The 22226-nt window shown below is 46.6% G+C and overlaps 1 non-coding gene across 1 annotated transcript; it reads right to left on the minus strand.

The window, feature by feature from the left end:
- Window positions 1–15232: 15232 nt before the first annotated feature.
- Window positions 15233–15333, minus strand: LOC112133652 (small nucleolar RNA U13). Its single transcript, XR_002915279.3, has one exon. It is a non-coding gene; the product is annotated as a small nucleolar RNA U13 (small nucleolar RNA).
- Window positions 15334–22226: the final 6893 nt, after the last annotated feature.

Here is a 22226-nt window from a genome sequence, read left to right on the forward strand (position 1 = left end):
GCTATTATTTTCCACTGATACTTGTTTTTATTTATTTTGTCATCTGCTAGTGCTTACTTCAAATAAAAGGTATCAGGATCCAGATATTTAAGAAAAAAATATATGGGAGAAAACTTAAAGTTGAGAAAACGCTATTAACTTGTAAAGAAAATTTCCTACCATTATTATAAATAGGTCTATTTCTCCTTTTGAGTCTAACAATTTTTGCTTTCTATATCATGAAGCTATATTATTAGATGCCTATAAATTTGGATTTGTTCTAGATTCCTAGTATGTTGACGCTTTATCATCATGAAATGATTATTTTTATCTCTAGTAATGATTCTTGCCTCTATACATTGTGCCTCTGATTAATATTTGCATAGTAAATACACAGTAAAAGTTACTTTTTCTCCTTTTACTTTCAATCTTTTTGAATTCTTACATATAAAAATATGTCTCTAAGAAACATAGTTGAGTCTTGTTTTTATCTAGTCTAACAATCTTCATCCTGTAATTAGTCTATTTACATTTGATATAATTACTGATATATTTGAGTTTATAATCTTACTGTTTAATTTCCAGTTGTCCTGTCTGTTTTATGTTTCTTTTTCTTTTTTTCTTACCTCTTTTGGATCAAGTATTTTCACTACCTCATTTTTCTTCACTCTTAGCTAGTTAGCTGTACATCGTTTTACAAATCTTATAGTGCATACCCTATATTGAGTTCATTCTTGACTTGTTAAAGCCTAAAGTAAATTAGTATTTTGTATTACTTCTTGGACAAATTAAAAATTTTAATTTCATTTGTCCCAAACTCACTGCCGTTTGTACTTTGTGTTGTGTATTTTAATTGTATATTTTTAACCCTAGAATACATAGTCAGATTTTTACCCATACATATACACACACACGTATGTGTGTGGATGCATTTATACTTTTTGTTGCCCTTCATTCATTCCTCAATTTCCATGTTTCCATATGGGATCAACATCCTTCTGTCTTCAGACGTTCCTTTTTTTTTTTTTTTTAGGGTGGATATAATAATTTCTCACAATTTTTGTCTAAAAATATGCCTCTGAAGTTTTTCACTGGATATAGAATTCTGTGTTGGAGATTATTTTGTTTCACCATGAGTGATATTTCAGTTCCTTCAAGCTTCTGCTGTTCCTTGGAAGTCAGTGTCATGCTCACTGTTGCTCTTAGAAGGAAATTTGTCCTTTTTTTCCTCTGAATTTTATAAGATTTCCTCTTTTCCTTGATTTTCAGTCGTTTTATTGTGATGTGTCTAGGTGTATTCCTTTTAATTTTTTCTATGTGGGGTTCATAGTGCTTCTTGAATCTGTGGCTTGATGTTTTAGTCAGTTTGGGGAAATTCCTGTCCCTTATCTTTTCAAATATGGCTTCTACCCCTCCCTAAGACTCTAGTTACTCATGTTAGACCATTTCACCATCTCACATATTTCTCTTAGGCTCTTTCCTGTATTTCCTATCATTTTTTTTCTGTCTTTTAAACTGGAAGTTTTCTACTGATCCTTCTTCCAGTTCACTAATTTGCTCCTCCACTGCATCTAATATGCTATTAAATCCCTCTATTGAAGTCTCAGTTATTGATTTCTCAATTCTCAAATTTCTATTTGATTATATAGTTTCCAATTCTCCACAGAAGTCTCAATGTTGTTGCTCAAATTCTTGAACATATGAACCACAGTCATTTTAAAGCTCATGATGGATAACTCCAATTTCCAGGCTTCCTGTAAGTCTATTCTACAGGCATTCTCTCTCGGTTTTCAGTCAGTTATTGTCTTTGTGCACACCTAGTTATTTCTTTACTGGGTTCCAGATACTGCAGAGATAATGCGCGTTTCTGGATGATGTGGCCTCGTTCAAGAGAGGGTTCGTTTTTATTTCTGGTGGCAGTTAGAGTAGGAAGAGATGACCTTAATCCAGTAAATAACTGAGCTGATTTAATGATGGCCTTTGTGAGAGCTGGCTTATTTCAAGGTCAACTTTACTCTTATAAATTTCAACTCAAAGTTAGGGAGGTGTTTACCAGGACTTCCTATCTGGTAGAACCACAGTTTTCCCCTGAAGTCCCATGAAAATGCCAAAAGCTATGATCAACATCTCAGGCATTCCGAGCCACTTTCTGCTCAGCCTCTCAGCAGCTGCATTCACGTCAGCAAATTTGGGGTAAAAGTAGCACCAAGTATATGGCTCTTCCCTTGGGATTTCCCTTATTTTTATTTTATATATATATATTTTAGGATGGAGTCTTGCTCTGTCACCCAGGCTGGAGTACAATGGCACACTCTTAGCTCACTGCAGCCTCTGTCTCCCAGGTTCAAGCGATTCTCCTGCCTCAACCTCCCCAGTTGCTGGGATTACAGGCACCTGCCACCACACCCAGCTAATTTTTGTATTTTTAGTAAAGACAGGATTTCACCATGTTGGCAAAGCTGGTCTGGAACTCCTGACATCAGGAGATCCACCCCACTCAGCCTCCCAAAGTGCCGGGATTACAGGTATGAGCTACCGCACCCAGCCAGGATTTTTCTTCTTCCAAGAATCTTGGCCCTTTGAGCCAAGCTCTTGTCACCTTGATAGCTTTCCGAAGACTTCAACTCATTTTTTATTTAATTTTGTAGAGTTGTATTCTGGTTATTATGGCAGCAAAACAAATTCCCCTAAAACGTAGTGGCTTAAAACAAAGTCAATCATTTATTATCTCCCACAGTTACTGTAGTCAGGAATTCAGGAGCAGCTCAACTGGACAATTCTGGCTTGGGGCCTCCCATGAGTTTCCAATCAGATGCTGGCTGAGCTGGACAATTCTGATTTGGGGCCTCCCATGAGGTTGCAATCAGATGCTGGCTTTGGCTGGGTTCATCTCAAAGGCTGCTTCACTCACATGTCTGGTACCTAGTCTGGAAAGACTCAAATTGCTAAGAATTGGGCTCCTCCAGTGTCTCTAACTATCTTTATGTATTCTCTCCCTATAACTTGCTACCACCTGGAAGCTTCAGATTAGTTATACTTTTACAAATTGGCTAAGGGCTACCAAAAGCATGTATCCCAGGGGAGAAAAGGAAAGGCAGGAGGTAATTTCTATGGCATAGTGTTGAAAGTCACACAGGTTCACTTCTACAGCATTCTGCTGGTCGTGACAATTACAAAGGCCTGTCTGTGTTGAAGGGAAGAAACACAAAAGCCACCTCTCAGTGCAGGTGAGTCAATGTCTCCCTGTAAGGGGACATCACAAGCATGGGCACACAGCATGGGCGAGCTAGTGATATGGCCATCTGGAAAATACAACTGCCACAATGGCTCCAGTTGTCCTTGATAGGAGATTGGTCTCAAACAAGTCAGTCTGCCATTTCCAGGAGTAGAAAATCCCCTCTCCGATAACTCGGAGTTTTCTGTCATTGAGAAAAGACTGCTGTGACTGTGTTCTAATGGAGATGCCTCTGTGTTGGAGCCCTTGTGTTAGCTCAGCTGAACCCATCTTCTCAGAGACCCAGTGAGAGCTTTGGCACCATTTCAGCAAAGCTTAGGCAGACATGGCCTGAGTCTCCTGCTGCCCCACTCAGACTCACTCCCAAGGCTGGTTTCTAGAAGCCCAATAAAGAAAATCCACACCACTCCTCACGGTCCACTCTACCTTTGCTTTATTCCTGCAGATGAGTATTGCACAAAGAATATTCTGTAAAAACGCTGTCTGTACAAGATATGAATTCTGTTAAAATTTCTTTTCAGAGAATTTAACATATTCTTTCCCCCTCTTCCAGATTCATAATGCATATTAGCATAAAGCCTCTGAAAAGTCCTGTAGCAAGGAAACTTTGTTTCATCCCCATTTTCATGAATTTATTTAATGACAGAAAGTGGGTTGAGGGGCTATCTTTTTATTAGCAGGACAGAAATTAACACCCCATGAACATTGTACAGAACATGCAAACATTGTACAGAGCATCCTTAGACTTCTGATCCCACCATTGCTCTTGTGGGACTGTGGAGCTAAGTTGTTCATAATAAAACATTGTGTCTCAAATTGCCTTATGGGAGCTAAGTCATGGCTGAGCGCCCCTTTGCTGAGTGGTATGCTTTTTTGGGTGTTCCAAAGCAAAGATGGGCCATGTACCATTTTCCAAATTAGACTGATGAATGCATCAACCTTTTCCACCTGCCGGTAACACAACAAGAAGTTTTTGAAAGGCTTTTGTTTACTGTCTGCCAATACACATGAGGCCATTAGCCAGTTGGCAGGTCTTGTGTGAGCTTCATTTCTGCCAGCTTACAGTGAGCTGCCCACTCCTTAGCTGAGAGCCTCGATCAATACCCCTTCAATGCTAAAGGGCTGCAGGGGTGAGAGGTGGGGGAGAGCAAGTTGGTTTGATGAGAGAGTAAGAAACAAGGAGAAAGGGACAAAACCTTCCTTCTACCTTCCACATTAGAGAGTCCTCCCACTCAAAGCCTCATTACAGGCATTGCTGCCTGTCTGTTCTACCAATCTTTTGATAATTTAGTTGTGCTTCCAATTGAGAGCTGTGTTGTTTAATAAAACAGAGACAATCGACTCTTCCTCAGTGTTGTAATAGCCTCTCTGTGTGTTTACTTGAGAACAAATGCTGTTATAATTTCTTTGGGGAATCAATATCTTCCAGTGCATATGCACAGCCCTATTGGAGGGAGGCTCAGATTGTGTAAGGAGAAAAGGGGAAATTTATTGCCTTGTAAATGCTGGCAGAAGGTAGTAGGTTTAGTGAGAGCTGTAATTAAAGTTTTGCTGATAATAAAAAATGGAGGCAATAAACACTCCGATTATCCAGTCCTCAGTCTCAGAATGGCTGAACCATCACAGGGTCCTGGACTCTTGCTGGTCTCTGCACAATTAGCCTCTGAAGGTGAAGGTCCCAGGGCCCAAAGGCTGCCAGCTCCTGGGCCCTTGAGATGCCCTCCATGTGCTCACAGGCCCATCTGCTTTCTTCAACTTTAGCGGCAGCAAAGTCAACCTTTATTTTGCCAACTGCTTCTAAAACTGGCTATTCAAGCCAGAGCTACCAGGCTAAAAGTCTACACAGGATTTGAGAACGAGGAGTTCAACCTGGAGGCAAGCACCTGTACTCCAAAAAGAACTGAAGTATAAGGGGAGGTAAATCACTCCTTTGTCAATCTTTCTGCAGGGGGACCCCTCCCCGGGAATTCACTCAAGTCTTCCAGAATAGCACACAAAGATTTTCCAAAGGTGATTGCTTGTTTCTCTGCTAAGCACTTGCTGTGCAGTTTTGTGTGTGCTCTAGGTTTGATGGAGGCAGAGGAATTGCATGGTTAGGAAGGGGATGGAGACCTCCTCATGGTCACAAGGCGGCAATGTCCACAAGGTACCACTGACACCTTGCCACTGGCTAAGGACATCTGCATTGTCTTTTCCAACTGGGATGAAATCACAGTCACCTCTCTCCCTGCAATTCCTGGCTGTGTCCACAACAGTGTCAGACTATGGAAGAAGGAGGCAATTTCTCTGGCCCACTGGGATGGGGGCATCTTCAAGGCTTCTTTGGCCCTGGGTATCAAAGTAAGATCAACTGGCTGGGAAAATCAGAAACTATCCCACTCACCAGCTCCACTACCACCAACACCCCTAGGTTAAGTTCCCAAAGGGGAAGAACTTTGTCTATAATCTCTGTAGCCATCCAGACAATAAATATCTACTGAGCACCTACTATTTGCCATGCACATTATCACTGCACCCAGCACCAAACACTTGCAGAAAGAACAAACAAGTGAGCAAATTGGCCTCCATATCCACCAGGAGGTTCCTCTGAGAATACAGGAGCCTGAGTTCTTCTAGAAATAATAAGATGCTCCATACTGAGCAGCTACTATGTACCAGATGACCTACACAGCCCTTTACACATGTCCATTCTCTCTTTTGATCCTTACAACCACTCCCCACTGTGAGGTAGAGATGGTGGTTGTTGTTGACAGTAGAGGATGGTAAGGCTCAGAGGGGAAAGCCATGTGCCCAGAGCCAACGCCACCCAACACACAGCACAGGGGCAGCGAGGAAGGCCCCAGTTGATGGTGCTCCAAAGCCTGCATTCTTTCCTTTATGCCATGTTCCCTGTCAACAATGTCACATGAGCCCCTCATCTGCCATCACTTGTCTTCTCCTCGCAGGGTCTGCTGAGAGAGGAGGTGGAAGGTGCAAAAAGAATTTCACTCCTGAGTCCTTGAGAGAGCTCAGCAAAAAAAAGGGCTGAGCAGGGCTGCCAAGGAGCACCACAGGGAAGCAGCAAAGGGGTCTAGGGCTTACCTGTCCATAGGAGGCAGGCCTGGCCGGGACCACCGGCTGCCGGCATTTCTGTATTCTGTGCCTTTCTCTCCTGTCTCATCTTCTACCTTCCTTTGCTTCTCTAAAATGTTCAGAGGACTAAGAGCCTGCAGGGAATCTCAGTCCAGTCCCCTTGCCAGCCCAAATGCCTTCCACTGGGTGGCCCTTAGCCCTGGGGCTCCTCCAGCCAGTGCCAAGCATATGCTGCCCCTTTCCAAGGCCGGGCACATGTGGTGCAAAACCAGCTAGGCACCAGACATAACAAGGTACTGGTGAGGTGCAGAGGCTGGCTGTCCCCAGAACACAAGACCCTCCCGGTGTGTAGCCCTCTCCTGGGCAGCTTGCCTTAGAGAAACAAAGCTCCCAGCAGCAAGTTCCAAGTCCAGGATGGTCCTGCACCAATTCTGATGCTGTCCTTGCAATCTCTTTCTTCAGATGCCTAGCACTTGCACAGACTTCAAGTTGCTCATCTCCAAATGGGTGAGGGACTCACTCTGTCATATCAGCTCCCCTGGATCTGCCCACAGGGAGCAGCAGGCCCAAGGGAGAGTCTGGAGAAAGTGTCCACATTTGCAACTCTCCAACACTGTGGCTTCTGCAAGGTACTCAATGGCCCCACATGAGAGCTCCAGAGCTCAGGCTGCAGTGGGGACCCTAGGCTGCTGATTATCCAATAATATTACCAGCAGGCATTAAATCTATCCTCAGTTAACCCAATGTCTTTAATAATAAAAAAGATTTTGCACTGGGGATAAATACTGTGTCTCATTTTCTCACTCTCACTGGTCTGTCACTGTGCACTTATTAATACAATCACTAATATATGGCTCCCAATCAGCCACTAAAATGCTGCTGTTATTCCTACTAATTTGACAATAAAATATGGCTGTGCCAGGCCGTAACAAGTAGGCTGCCATGTGACTGGGGGCTCTGTGGGAGGTAAGCCAGGGGGCCCAGGGCTCTAGACTGGCCACCGGGAACTCAGCCACCATGGCCACGGCCCTGCAGGCCCTGACTTCCAAGGGCCCAGACACCACCAGAAACTCAGAGGTGTTCCCTGCTATATTTCCAATACTGCATAACAAATTACCACATACTTAGCAGCTTAAAACAACACCCATTAATCATCTCACCGTTGTGTAGGTCAGAAGTCCAGGCGTGACTAAATTCTCTGCTCAGGGGCTCACCAGGCTGAAGTCAAAGCGTCAGCTGGGCCACATTCGCAGCGGGAGGCTTGACGAGGGCCGAATCCACTTCCAGGTGCATCTCATTCAGGCTCTTGGCAGATTTCCGTTCCTTGCAGCTGTAGGACTGAGGTCTCTGCTTTCTTGCTGGCTGTCAGCCAGGGCTCACTCTCTGCTTCTAGAGGCTGTCTCAGGTCCTAGCCCCCCGCCCCTCCACAATATGGTAGCTTCCTTCTGCAAAGCCAGTGGGAGTCTCTTCAGTCCTAAACTGCATAATCTAATCGGGGCTGGGGGCAGGTGATATCCCCTCCTATCCACAGTCCCACTGCACTCAGGGGAAGGGGCATTCTGCAGGCCATGTATACCAGGGGTGGGAATCCTGCCCACCACACACAGTATTAAGATCTTCCACTTGCTCGTCTTTGTGTGTAGGCAGCCTTTCTGCCGACAACTGGACCTTGGTTCTAATCTCACTCCCCTTTCTCCACACACCAGAGAAGAATCCTACAGCATCTGGCAGCTCTTCTCCCAGGCCAAGCCTCCACCGCTGGCCAAACAGAGAAGAAAGCAGTGGACTCAGGTACCGTGATGTGCAAGGGATGGACGGAGGGGCTCAGGAGCAGCCCCAGCTCAGGCTGCACAGCGCGGAATAGGTATTTGCAAAAGCGTTCTCTTCACCAAGGAGCAATAATTCACTTCCAATCCAAAGAAGGCCCTTCCTCAGACCTTCTTACGGCTTCTCCTAAAAAAATCTCCTCTTTGTAAAGCTCCCAACTACTGAGGCAAAGCAAATCCCATTACCCACCAGGTTATTTCCTCACCCTGGTTCTGAGCACCCAGATTCCTGGGCCCCATCCCCAGATCAGTGGACCCAGAGAAATAGGATCTGCCTTTGTAAAGCTCCCAGCCACAGCTGCTGCCCAAGAGCTCTGTGGGAGAAGCAGGCCTAGGGCCCTGCCCTGATCCAGCTGCTTTCAATGAGTTCTTCAAGCCCAGAGAGGAAACAAAAACAAATTGGCTTTTAAGAATCAGGTTTATATGAAAATACACCCATCGTAATTAAAACACCATAACCCCAAATGACCCCTATAGCCTTCCAGATAATGTCCACCTTCTTCCAGCTCCCCACTCCCAGGCCTGCACAGGGGGCCCCTCACCCTGTCTCACTGGCCTTCTCCACTCCATCCAGGGCCCCTTACTCTTCCTGAGCCTTTACTCTTAGGGTCCCCTCAGCTGGGAACACTTTGGGAGGCTGAGGCAGGAGGATTGCTTGAGCCCAGGAGTTCGAGACCAGACTGAGCAACATGGTGAAACCCTGTCTCTTTAAAAAAAAAAAAAAAAAAAAAAAAAAGAATTAATTAGCTAGACATGGTGGTGCATGCCTGCAGTCCCAGTTACTTGGGAGGCTGAGGGTAGAAGGATTTCTTGGGCCCTGGAGGTCGATGCTACAGTGAGCCATGATCATATCACTTGCACTCGAGCCTGGGTGACAGAGTGAGACCCTGTCTCAAAAAAAAAAAAAAAAAAAAGTCAGATTTTGCAAAATCTGCAAATGAGAGTCAGACTCAGGTGACCAGAATCAACTTATTTAGGAATAGATTCTTGGCAGGTGGGGACCTCATCTCAAACCCTTATCCCACCCCCTAAATTCGAGTGGCAGGGCACAAAGGCTTGAGGCGTGGCAACAGACTATGACTTTAGAATAAAGGCGGCCACAGCCATCGGCGTGACTATGAGCTGCTGGGCATCAGTGCCTTTCTCCTGGCAGCAAACAACCCCCACGCCAAAGCCTTGGGGCAAATCTCAGAGAACAGGCCAGGCAGAGGGCCCTGGCAGGGGAGTCAGCTTAGGTTGTGTCCTGGGGATAGCTACACGCGGCAGTCCTGCCGCCATCCCCCTGTGTCTCCACACTTTCCCTGGCGTCTGGGACCTGGAGACTCAGAGAACGTGTTTGCATCTGTCAAGCCCAACAAGTCATTAATTACACCTTGGGGAAAGTCACAGAGGCACGGTGTGGATGGGCAAACACTGTTCAAACATGCTGAGGCAAACTTCGAGGTTGTGTTTGACACTGCTGGGATTATTGTGGTAAGTCTCTGTTTTGGTTGACTACAAATCCCAAAACTTTCCAGTGTTCCTTTTGGAAGGTCTTTGAATTGAAAGATTCAAGCCTATACTGCTCCTTCCTTCCCTGAGGGAGTTCCCTCAGTCACTGTGACCTCACCTATGGTCCTTGAGGCCTGATGGGTCCTCCCCAAGGTCCCTCTCCCAGCCCCCAAGGTGAAAACTCCCCCCCAGAGCTAATGCCAGGGGGTTGGAGCGGGATTAACCTTTGTCACAGCCCTCCGCCTGCTGCTGCCCTGACTCAGGATTCTAGGAAGGACTTTTGGGGCCAGGAGTCTTGTTCGGTTTGTTTGGTTTTAAGATGGAGTTTCACTCTTGTTGCCCAGGCTGGAGTGCAATGGCGGGATCTTGGCTCACTACAACTTCCACCTTCTGGGTTCAAGAGATTCTCCTGCCTCAGCCTCCCAAGTAGCTGGGATTACAGGTGCACGCCACCACGCCCGGCTTTTTGTATTTTTAGTAGAAATGGGGTTTCATCATGTTAGCCATGCAGGTCTCGAACTCCTGACCTCAGGTGATCCACCCGCCTCGGCCTCCCAAAGTGCAGGGATTACAGGCGTGAGCCACCGCACCCAGCCAGGACTCTTGTTTTGCAAGTGGGCTCGGGCTCACAGCAAGCAGGATCCTATCTAGCTTCAGCTGAGCTCTGAGTTTCTCAAACTGTAGAATCATCTAGGAATCCTGTTACAGTGCCAGTAACAGGTCTGGAGTAGCACCTGAAATTCAGCATTTCCCACATGCTCCCAGGTGACACCCATGCTGCTGGTTCACAGACCACACTTTGAGTAGGAAAGCTCAAAAGTAGCACTGCCCAGCAGAAATAGAAGCAGAGCCACATAAGTCATTTTAAAGTGTCTCCTAAACACATCAAAAAGTAATTGTCATAATGTATTTTATTTAACCCAATGTGTCTAAAAGAGTATTATGTCAACATATAATGAATATAAAAAATTACTTATGAGATAGCTTACATGCTTTTTTTGTACTAAGTCTTCAAACTGCAGGGTGGATTTTACCCTTACAGCACATGTCAACGTGAACTAGCCATATTTCTGCACTCAGCGGCCACATGTGGCTGTGGCTGCTGTTTTGGACAGTGCAGCTCAAGGGGATGGGAGAAAAGGAAAAGAATATGAGAGGAAAGAAGAAAAATCAAGGAGGAGCCACTGGGTGACCCACCTTGGGACAATACAGAAAGAGCATAGCAATGAGTTCTAGACTCAGCCCTGCCTGTCATTCAGTGTATTGCCTAAAGAGAGTCAGGTAAACTCTGGACCTAGCCCTTTCCACCAACAAAATGGGTACAGCAATGCCTGCCCATCACTAGGCCCAAAATGTGGGCAAGACACTGTTCCCAGCTTATGGGGCTTGTCAACATTGGATTCTGCCAAGCAGAAACCTAGAGTCTCCAGGCAATTAATACCTGGCTCCCCAGGGTGGGGCCTGAGCCCTCCAGAGAGCTCCAACAGGAGAGTCTGTATGTTCACTGTTCGACAGAGCCTCCTGGGGGGGGTGGGCAGGCTGGCAGGGGCTTTACCCCCACTCCAAAACCACCCTGAACAATCTGGCCCTATTTAGGAAGGGCACTTTGCTGTCACTGTGAATCGAGGAAACGCAGGCAGATAGAATTAGTGCTGCCCACCCATCTCACACTGTCAGAGGAGCTATTTTCAGGTCCTTGCTGTTGAGTTCATCTTCACATCCTTTGCTCTTTTTCTGTGCTTCAAGAGCTGAAGCAACAGGGAGGCCAGTCCCGGTGTATATTCTGGTCTGGCCACTTCCTGGATCTCTGAGGCCCAATAGGGATTTGGGGGAAGTGAACTTTGTAGAACTCAGGAGCAGGATGGGGCACGAAGTTTGAACACCAGCCTATAATAGTGAGGCACTGAGTGCCACATATAATCGTAGTTACCTACGCTTTACAGACATCAAACCTGTGGCAGGAGGAGGAAAAGGAGCAGGAGGAGAAAAGTAAAGCCAGGCTAGGTGACAACCTAACCCAGCAAATCCCTAAGCCAGGACCTGAGCTTTCCAATTCCTGGTCCTGTGATGCTGCTGCACCAGCGGGTGGCAGGTGAGCCAACTGTCCACCTCTGGCTCCCCTTTGGGGCACCAATGGGCACAGTGCCTGCCCCAGCCTCCAGGGAGCCACACACACAGCTCAAGGGCCTGGTTCTCTGAGAGAGCAGTGAACCTCCCACCAATGCCCTGGACTCTTCCAGCCCCTGGTCAAGAGACAGTCTTGTCTCAGTCATACTAACAGAATCTGAGGCAGGGGTCCTCGGTGCCTGCCTGTCTCACGTTCCTGAAGGAGGTATCCACAAGTCCTCCAAACCTCAGCCAGGAACCAAGCATCCCCAGGCACTGGAGGGAGCTTTTAGGTTAAACAGAGGCAAGAAGAACCTGTGGACTCCTTCCACACCAGCTGGAAAGGGAAGGTGGGTCTGATGGCCATGCCATCTCCCATCAATCCCCAGATGAGAGTCCCAGCAGGAGAGGTCACTGGCCCCTACATCACCCTTGACATGAGGGCACTCACTCATCTCCCATGGGGCCTTGATGGAGTTAACAAAAATAATTAATTCCCTACCATACCTGCTGGAACCACCTCTTGGTCAAGTTCTCCTTGCCCATTGATACAATACATACTATTTGTTCCCAAACTATTTCATTCCCCAACTGGTCCAAGGGTCTGAGGATAAGAAACACTCCCAGTCTCCCCTCCCCAGCCTAAGACAACTTCATCATGCCAGGTGGGCCCTGGTGCCAGCTGCCCCTTGCTGTCACCTCCACAGTCCTTTGAGCTCCATGGGTCTGGCCACGTGTTGCCCCATATCTCATAGCATTCCTCTCAAGGTGCCAGGCCTGCACATTGCAGACCCTGTGCCCCATACTTCTCTCCTGGAGGAGGAAAGTGCCAGCAGGGTGACCTCTGCTCATCCTTCAGAGTTCAATTTAGACGTCACCTCTTCCAGGAGGCCCTCCCCAGCTGAACAAGGTACCTCTCCTCCAAGCTCCCACAGAACCCCACCCTTCCCCATTCCCAAGGGAAACTGGGAGGTAACCTGGCATCTTTGTTTGACCAGTGACTGATATATGCAGTTGGTACTCCAAAAACTCTGGCTTGTGGAATGAGCATGCTTCTCAACAAATCCAGCCAACCACATGGCCCAGGGCACTGATACACACAAATACTCACAGACTCAGCAAACACACCCTCCTGAGCCATGACCGCAAATATCCTGCTGAGAGCGCCTTTGAAGTTCAGAGAAATGCTGGGCACAGTTCCTCAGGCCAAGATAGGGGCAGCTGGGAGAAAACAGGCCCCCTGCCAGTGCCACTGCCTACCGCCTTCCCCACCCCAAGAAACCTACACAGCACTTTCCGGAGGAAAAGCAGCCAACAAAGACAGCAGCTGCCTCCCTCGACAGCCAGACCCCCAGAGAGTTTAAATGGAAATAAAATAATCTCACTTCGTTGCCCCAACCACAGATAGGCACAGTCAGGAGAGAAGAGCTGGCTAACTGCTTCTTTGAAGAGGTGAAGACTCTTTTACCCAAAAGCTATTTGTCCTCCGTAAATGGGATTTTAGAAACAGTACTGAAAGGGAGGCTATGGCCACAAGAGCCTAAGCTTGTATTATACATTAGACAGATATTTAGAAATAAAGCGTGATTAAAAGGAAAGCTATAAATGACAGCCGAGAGCTCCAGACCCTCCGAGGCCTTCATGCAAATGTCTCGCTGCTCTGTCCGTCCCAGAAATCTGGGCCAAACTGTAACCATTTCTCTGATTTTTTAAAAACTGTTGTCACCCCAGCTGCTTTGAGGGGCTGTGTTCTGTCCCTGGTGGTGGGCTCAGATCTGAGGAGGGGAGGGTCTGAGCAGGGACCAAGCACTTGTGCCAGGGGGCCCCTTGGAGCCGCTGTCCCACAGAGGTTGGTGTGCATGCTCAGACTCCCCTCTGCGGGCTCCCCTGAACACCGCCTGATCCAGGAGGCCTCCCCTCATCTGTCATCAGGCTAGGTCGGTGTCCCCTTTTCACAACACTCATCACACCCTGTGCCACCAGGCTGTGTGTGACTTCCATGGGGTAGGGAACCCTGCCCTGCTCTGGGCAGTCTGTGAGGTTAACTAAAGAACGGTGTGTCCCACACACACACACTAAGAGGCATGTCAGGAAGGAGGCCAAACCCCAGCCAACAGACACCTGTGTAGTCAGCCTCACCTGGTCTTGTTAGTTACTGCTGTTATTATTATCAACATTCATCAGTGATAGCTGCAGTTCCAGTCTTTGGCTAATGCCTCCATTTATACCTAGCGTTCCATTATTGGAATGCTAAGCATGTGGGAGTTATTTATATCTTACTGCTCAAGGTCATCACCAAGCTCTGATTTTTCAAATTCAAAAAATTACAACCTCAGGCATAAATGGGTTAATCGCTGTTAAGACCCCCTTAGAACTATCATAGGCTAAACTCTTCTGAGTCTTCCCTTTTCAGAGAAAATGAGCTTACTTCCTGTTGTTTTTTAACTGAAATCCATACTTTATTCAGATTTTAGTAGTTTTTACCTGGTGTCCTTTTCTTGTTCCAGGGTCTTCTCCAGGATCCCAATTACCCTTAGTTGTCACATCTGCTTAGGCTCCTCTTGGCTGTGAGGTTTTTCTCATACTTTGCTGGGTTTTGATGACCTCAACCATATTGAAGGGTACTGGTTGGGTTTTTTTATAGAATGACCCTCTATCAGAATTTGTCTGATGTTTTCCTCATCATTAAACTGGGTTTATGGGTGGAAAACCACAGAGGTGAAGTGCCATTTTCATCATATCATACCTGGAGTACATACTATTGACATGATTTATCATTGTTGATGTTTATATTGGTCACCTGGCTGAAGTAGTGTTTGCCAAATTTCTCTAGCTCTTTTAATTGAAATCTTTCCCACCTCTCTAAAGGCCACATCGAAAATCACCTCCTCCTAGAAGTCACCCCAGATTGCATGTGCACACACAGGCACACATACTCTATTGGCTCCTCTCAGGACTTAGCACACCTCAAAGTATTTCAGATGTCTGTGAACTTTCCAACCTTATTTTGACTGCATGCTCTGTGAAGCAGTGACCTAAGACCCAGCAAGCATCTAGCCTATGATGAAAAGTGACCACACATTTAGTGCTCACTGATAGTACCTCACAGGCACTACCTGGCTATAACCCAATGAGGGAAGGTCTCTTGTTATTGCCATTTTACAGATGAAGAAGGATCTTGTACAGCAAGTAACCAGCAGAGCCAAGATCTGGCTGTGTGGCTGTGCAATCGGTTCCCTCTTGGCTCTGCTGCACTCCTTCCCCCGGGGGTAGGTAAGCACTCTCAGCTTATCCTCCACAGCTGGTTCAAGGACATGCTGCTGTAACGGAGGCAGAAATGTTTGGTGGGCTGAGAGTCTGGGGCCTCCAACAGCAGCACTAAGGACGTGAGGCTCTGTCCCACCCAGGCTCTGTCCCGCTCCCAGCCCTGGCAAGTATGGACCATGACACCAGCACACCCACATCCCATCCCTATAAATCCTCAAATAACCACAACCTTTTTTTTTTTTTTTTTTTTTTTTAACATCAGATGGGTAATATGCTGATGTCATAATGAGGTTTAAGGGAGGCACACTTCACATGAGTATGAAAACTCAATCATCACACTTAGGAAACACAAAAGATCAAGCCTTACCATTTTTAACATCCAGAGACGGGAGGCCAGGCTGTGCACTTGCTAACATGCTGTGTCAGCGAGAAGTCAAATGATGTACATGGAACTGGAACATCTCCCATAAATTTTGTTTTATTAAATTTTAAACTTTAATAAAACAATGACACAATTCAAATGCCAGCTCTGAACTTCCTCATCCCCACCACCTACCATCATGGGTTCCCCAAGAACCCTCCCACTGGCAGAGTATTCAGAGTGTTCAAGGCTTTCCTGTGGTGTTGGCATTGGACTCTGGGCCCTCGACCAGGGAACCAGAAGACAGGGGGCCTAGTGGGAGTAGATGGCCTCAGAAGGCCCAGGTGGGCACACAGCTAGATATGACCCAGGCAACCAGTACAAGAGGTTTCCAGTCTCCAAGATGGGAGAAAGAGAGAACAGGTATTGTCAGCTCTGATTAAGGATGAGTCTCTCTGTTGATTCCCCAGGGACCCAGATTTAACAGTGTAGTTAAGAGCTAGGACCCCAAGTTTCCTAGAGTCAGACAGATGGTAAACCGGGCTCCAGAACAATCACCCACTTCTCTCCAACAGCTACACCAGAAGAGCAAATCGTCCCTTCTGTGCCCCTTCTCCTTCATCTTCCTTCAGATTCAAATAAAAGGTAGGGAACAAAGTAATCAGCATCCACTCAGCCAGGATACTTCTCCAAGCTTCACTTCTCCAAATCATGCCACCACCACACTGGCTGTGGTCTGGGGAGATGAGAGGACTGTCCACGTGTCCCCACATCAGCCCCCTTCAGCAAAAAAGGAAGTAAGGAGGTCTCTACCACTGGGGGCAGGGCATAGCTGAACAAAAGGCAGCAGAAACTTCCACAGACTTAAACATCCCTGTCTGACAGCTCTGAAGAGAGCAGTGGTTCTCCCAGCACGGTGTTTGAGCTCTGAGAACGGACAGACTGCCTCCTCAAGTGGGTCCCTGACCCTTGTGTAGCCTAACTTGGAGACACCTCCCAGTAGCGGCTGACTGACACCTCATACAGCCGGGTGCCCCTCTGAGATGAAGCTTCCAGAAAAAGGATCAGGCAGCAATATTTGCTATTCTGCAGCCTCCGCTGGTGATACCCAGGCCAACAGGGTCTGGAGTGGACCTCCAGCAAACTCCAACAGACCTGCAGCTGAGGGACCTGACTATTAGAAGGAAAACTAACAAACAGAAAGGAATAGCATCAACATCAACAAAAAGGACATCCACACCAAAACCCCATCTGTAGGTTACCATCATCAAAGACCAAAGGTAGATAAGACCACAAAGATGGGGAGAAACCAGAGCAGAAAAGCTGAAAATTATAAAAGCCAGAGTGCACCTTCTCCTCCAAAGGATCGCAGCTCCTCGCCAGCAATGGAACAAAGCTGGATGGAGAATGACTTTGACGAGCTGACAGAAGTAGACTTCAGAAAGTCGGTAATAACAAACTTCTCCGAGCTAAAGGAGGATGTTTAAACCCATCGCAAGGAAGCTAAAAACCTCAAAATAAGATTAGACAAATGGCTAACTAGAATAAACAGTGTAGAGAAGACGTTAAATAACCTGATGGAGCTGAAAACCATGGCACAAGAACTACGTGACTCATGCACAAGCTTCAGTAGCCAATTCAATTAAGTGGAAGAAAGGGTATCAGTGATTGAAGATCAAATGAATGAAATGGAGCGAGAAGTTTAGAGAAAGAAGAGTAAAAAGAAACGAACAAAGCCTCCAAGAAATATGGGACTATGTGAAAAGACCAAATCTACTTTTGACTGGTGTACCTGAAAGTGACAGGGAGAATGGAACCAAGCTGGAAAACACTCTTCAGGATATTATCCAGGAGAACTTCCCCAATCTAGCAAGGCAGGCCAACATTCAAATTCCGGAAATACAGAGAACACCACATAGATACTCCTCGAGAAGAGCAAACCCAAGACACATAATTGGCAGATTCACCAAGGTTGAAATGAAGGAAAAAAACGTTAAGGGCAGCCAGAGAGAAAGGTCGGGTTACCCACAAAGGGAAGCCCATCAGACTAACAGCGGATCTCTCGGCAGAAACTCTACAAGCCAGAAGAGAGTGGGGGCCAATATTCAACACTCTTAAAGAAAAGAATTTTCAACCCAGAATTTCATATCCGGCCAAACTAAGCTTCATAAGTGAAGGAGAAATAAAATCCTTTCCAGACAAGCAAATGCTGAGAGATTTTGTCACCACCAGGCCTGCCTTACAAGAGCTCCTGAAGGAAGCACTAAACATGGAAAGGAACAACTGGTACCAGGCACTGCAAAAACATGCCAAATTGTAAAGACCATCGATGCTAAGAAGAAACTGCATCAACTAACGAGCAAAATAACCAGCTAACATCATAATGACAGGATCAAATTCACACATAACAGTATTAACCTTAAATGTAAATGGGCTAAATGCCCCCAATTAAAAGACACAGACTGGCAAATTGGATAGAGTCAAGACCCATCAGTATTCAGAAGACCCGTCAGTATTCAGGAGACCCATCTCACGTGCAGAGACACACATAGGCTCAAAATAAAGGGATGGAGGAAGATCTACCAAGCAAATGGAAAGCAAAAAAAAAGCAGGCGTTGCAATCCTAGTCTCTGATAAAACAGACTTTAAACCAACAAAGATCAAAAGAGACAAAGAAGGCCATTACATAATGGTAAAGGAAGTAAGGGGGTCTCCTGCACAGGAAGGGCAGTGTGGTCCCCCAGTCCCCCCGTCATACAGCAACAACCTCAAGGACCCTGCTTCCTCATCCCCAGCCCACTTCTTGCCATTTGCTGGATTGCATGCCTTCTAAAATCAGACTTCCTGCAGAAATGTTTTAGGAAAAACATTACAAAACAAACTGGTGACTGCAAGTACAATACTGAGCTTCCTGGCACCCTGCCCGACATGCCCCAGTCCCTCCACCACACACTCGTGATGAAACCCCTGGGACGCCCTCATGGAGGTTCAGCCTACTTAGCTCAGCACCTTTTAAGCACCATTTCCAGCCATCATCACTTTTTTCCAGGCCAGAAATCTTGTTGAAAGGATGGAAGAAAAGAGAGAGATCTGCTAGCCTCGGAACTAATCCATTGTCATTCCAGCCAAGGGGCCCTCCATCAGCTTTGTAAAGCTTTCACTATGAAGCAGCTTCTAAGTCCAGGCAAACAAACCAGCCTGTGGAATTCCATCAAGGACCCAGGAATCCTTGGAGTTGGCACTACAGACCCTCCCCGCTGGATTTCAAGGGCCTCCAGGATTGCTGACTCTGTGCTGCAGCCGCCGCCTCCCTCACTTTCACACCAAGCCCATTAGGTTTTCTTCAATTCTTAATGCCCTTCAAGGATAAACATGTTTCCTTAAAATGAAGAAATTTTTTCTCTCCCAAAGGGTAAGAATGTTTCACACTAGGGAGAAGAATAGGAGAAACAGTTCAATTAGGTTTAAGGCATACGCCCACCAAACCCACTCTTTTGTAATTGAAAGTAATGAAGTTTAATAAAATACCAGCACAGCCCCTTCAGCGTCAGATTAGATAGATGTCACTGAAACTCATTTGAGCGCTGTCTTTCAAGGTTCCTTCCGCAGGGCATTGCAATGAGCAAAAGCCAAGGAGAAGGAGGAGAGGTTAATAGTTCTGACTCCCTTCTAATCAGTCTCGGCTGGGAGGGGATTCTGGGATGGGATGCCTACTGCCTGCCAAAGCCCCTCGCCAAGGACCTGTTGAGCCCACATCAGGGCTCAGCCTTCACGGTCACTTCATGCGTTGGCTAGGCTGGGAACACACAAATGTGCACACATGCACACATACACAGCGGGCTTGCGGAGGCCAGGCTACAGCGCCCCTCCCTGCCAGCACCGTCTCTCACCCAGCAAGGGTCCTTCAATCAACTGCCAAGGAGCCCAGGGTCATCAACCCACCTGCAGAATGCTCATTCTCGCCCAGGGGCATTTTCAAGAGAAAGATTCACAAATTCACTCCCTGAACTCTGACCCTCTTCTCCTAAATGCCGCGGGGCCTGTCACCTCAGCATAACTGAACGGAATTATCGAGCATCTTTCGCCCAAAACAACTACTTCCCCTGACTTCCCTAGCCTTCTCTTCCATGTTTTTACTACAAAAGTAATAGATGTTCATTATAGAAAATTCAAAAAATACAGAAAAGCCATAAGAAAATGAGAATATCTCATCATATCACCACTCGGAAATCACATTAACATTTTGGTTTACAGTCTTCCGTGCATTTTTGTGTGCATATGAAGACATGTTTTTGGTTTTGTGCGGGTGTTTTTTCTAAAGCAAAAATGGGATCCGAACATTGGCTTCCTTATCTCTGTTCCTATCAAAGTGCATTCTCTGTCACACAGACTCAGAATCTATGACTCCTGCTCCCCCAAAACCCACTTCCAGGCACTCACCGAGCTTGTGGCACCTCCTTCATTTGTCCCTTTACCTGCATTCTCATTGCTTTGTGGCTGCATTCAGATTCCCCAGTGCCGTAAGGCCGGGCTCTCATTATCCTTCCAGCTGTTCTTCCCTCCTAGCCCAGGAGGAGGGAGAGGTTAATTGGTTTTACTCACCATCTGTCTGTGCTGTAAACACATCTGAGAAGAGTTCACAATCTCCCTCTCCAAGGTACGGATTGCATCAGTCCCAGAGACTGGTGAGATGATGGTATATTCCAACCATGGAATACTACGCAGCCATGCATAAATGGTGCAGTGGGACAATGTTTAAGACTTGGAGAAATGTTTAAAAAGCAGCATACACAACAATATTTATAGTAAAATCTCAATCTTCTTCAAAATTGTGTACATTTATAAACATACATATATACCTATAATAATGAAGTGATGTGCACTAAAAAATTAACACTAATCTGCAGATTACTTAAAATTTCTTCTTTGTGCTTCCCTGGATCTTCCAACCTTTATATATTGAACATTTTTGCTTTGGGAAATTTTTATTTTTAAAAATGTAAAAGCTTGGGGGGATTTAAAGAAAAAACTGCCTAGAGCAATGGTTATCAGATTTTATCCGCATCAGAATCACCTGGAGGATTCATTAAAACACAGATTTCTGGGCCCCATGCCTGGAGTTTCTAACTCTGGATCTGGGTAGGAAAGCCTGAAAATGTGCACATCTAACATGTTCCAGGTGCGGCTCATGTGGCTGGTCCAGATCCTTTGAAAACCACTGTCCTAGAAGCTCCCAGCAGATGGCATTTAGGAAGAAGGCAACAGCACCATGCTGAATCAATGATGGGGAAATACCTCCTCACTCCTGCAGGAAGCCATCAACCTTCTAGGGATCCCTGAGCTTTGACCCACGTGGACAATGCGCAATAGACACCACTTGTGTCCCTGAATTGTGTCCAGAGGACACTGCTGGCCTCTCCTTTTCCCAGAATGGGCCCTTCAAGACCCATTCGCCTTGAACTTTTTTGAACATTGCTCTGTCCTGCCACTGTGCCCTGGGGTCCAAAGAGATGCTACAGGAGAGATGAAGGGTGGGTCAAGGAAGCTGCCAGGCTGTGAGCTTCTAAGGGCCTAGGAAAGCCCCACACAGAGATAGCCAAACACAGAAAGCCAATGTCAGCACATGCTCCTCCCCATCAGGGAAGGACTCCTCATCCTGTGGCCGCATGTTTCCAGGACACTCTTCCTTAAATAGCAAACTCTCCTGAGCCCATGCCTTCCTTCCTTACTTTCAGTTACCTGTCTTGTGCCTGGCTTGTCATCCTATCTAGCCGGACAGAGAAGAAACCAATTATGGCAGTGCAGGAAGGCCCATCCTAGGACCGAGGTGTACATGAGGGCCATCGGCACACCAAGGAGGGCATTCAAATGGTCTGAGGACAGCAAAAGTGTTTAAATAACGTAGGCTCAAGAAAGCAAGACAGCAAAATGGTTAAGAAGGTGGGCTCTGAGCTCATCCAGGGCTGGATTCAAACCCCAGCTCTATCTTTTACTAGCTTAACCTCTCTGGACTACAGCTATCCCACCTGTAAAGTGGGTGGGTAAACAGTTTCTAAAATGATCCCCAATGATCTCTGCCTGCTGTATTCACACCCCGGTGGAAACCCCTCCTCTTGAGTTGAGTGTGGCTGAATCTAGCCACTGGCTTCTAATAAATAGAGTATGGCAGAAATGATAGAATGTCACTCTTTTATTTTCTTTTGAGACAGGGTCTTGCTCTGTTGTCCAGGCTGGAATGCAGTGACATGATCATAGCTCATTGCAGCCTCCAGCTTCTGGGTTCAAACCATCCTCCTGACTCAGCCTCCTGAGTAGCTGGCACTACAGACATAGGCCACTACACCCGGGTAATTTTTTATTTTTATGTTTTTGGAGAGACAGGGTCTCATGAGGTTGTTCAGGCCTCAAGCAATCCTCCCACCACAGCCTCCCAAAGCACTGGGATTACAGGCTTGCATCACTGTGCCTGGCCAGGATGTCACTTCTGAAATCGAGGGCTGTGACTTTCACTTTGCATTCTTCCACTCTCATTCTCTTTCTGTTTCTCAGCATTTGCTCTGGGGGAAACAAGCTGCCATGCTGTGAGCAGCCCACTGGAGAAGCTCACGTGACAAACTGAACTGAAGCTTCCAGCCAACAGCCAGGGAACCTGAGTTGGGAAGTAGACCCTCCCCCAGTCAAGCTCTTGGATGACACCTTGACAGCAGTCTCATGAGAGACCCTGAGCCAGAACCACCCAGCTAAGCTTCTCCTGGATTCCTGACCCACAGAAACTGAGAGATAATACATGTGTGTTGTCTTGAGCTGTTTTTTGTTACACAGCAGTAGATAACTAAAACGGTATAAATAGTAATGGTACCTGACTGCAGGCTCTCAGTAAGCAGTGAAT

The sequence above is a fragment of the Pongo abelii genome, chromosome 4 (genome assembly GCF_028885655.2).
Source record: "Pongo abelii isolate AG06213 chromosome 4, NHGRI_mPonAbe1-v2.0_pri, whole genome shotgun sequence".
In the NCBI taxonomy this organism is placed as follows: Eukaryota; Metazoa; Chordata; class Mammalia; order Primates; family Hominidae; genus Pongo; species Pongo abelii.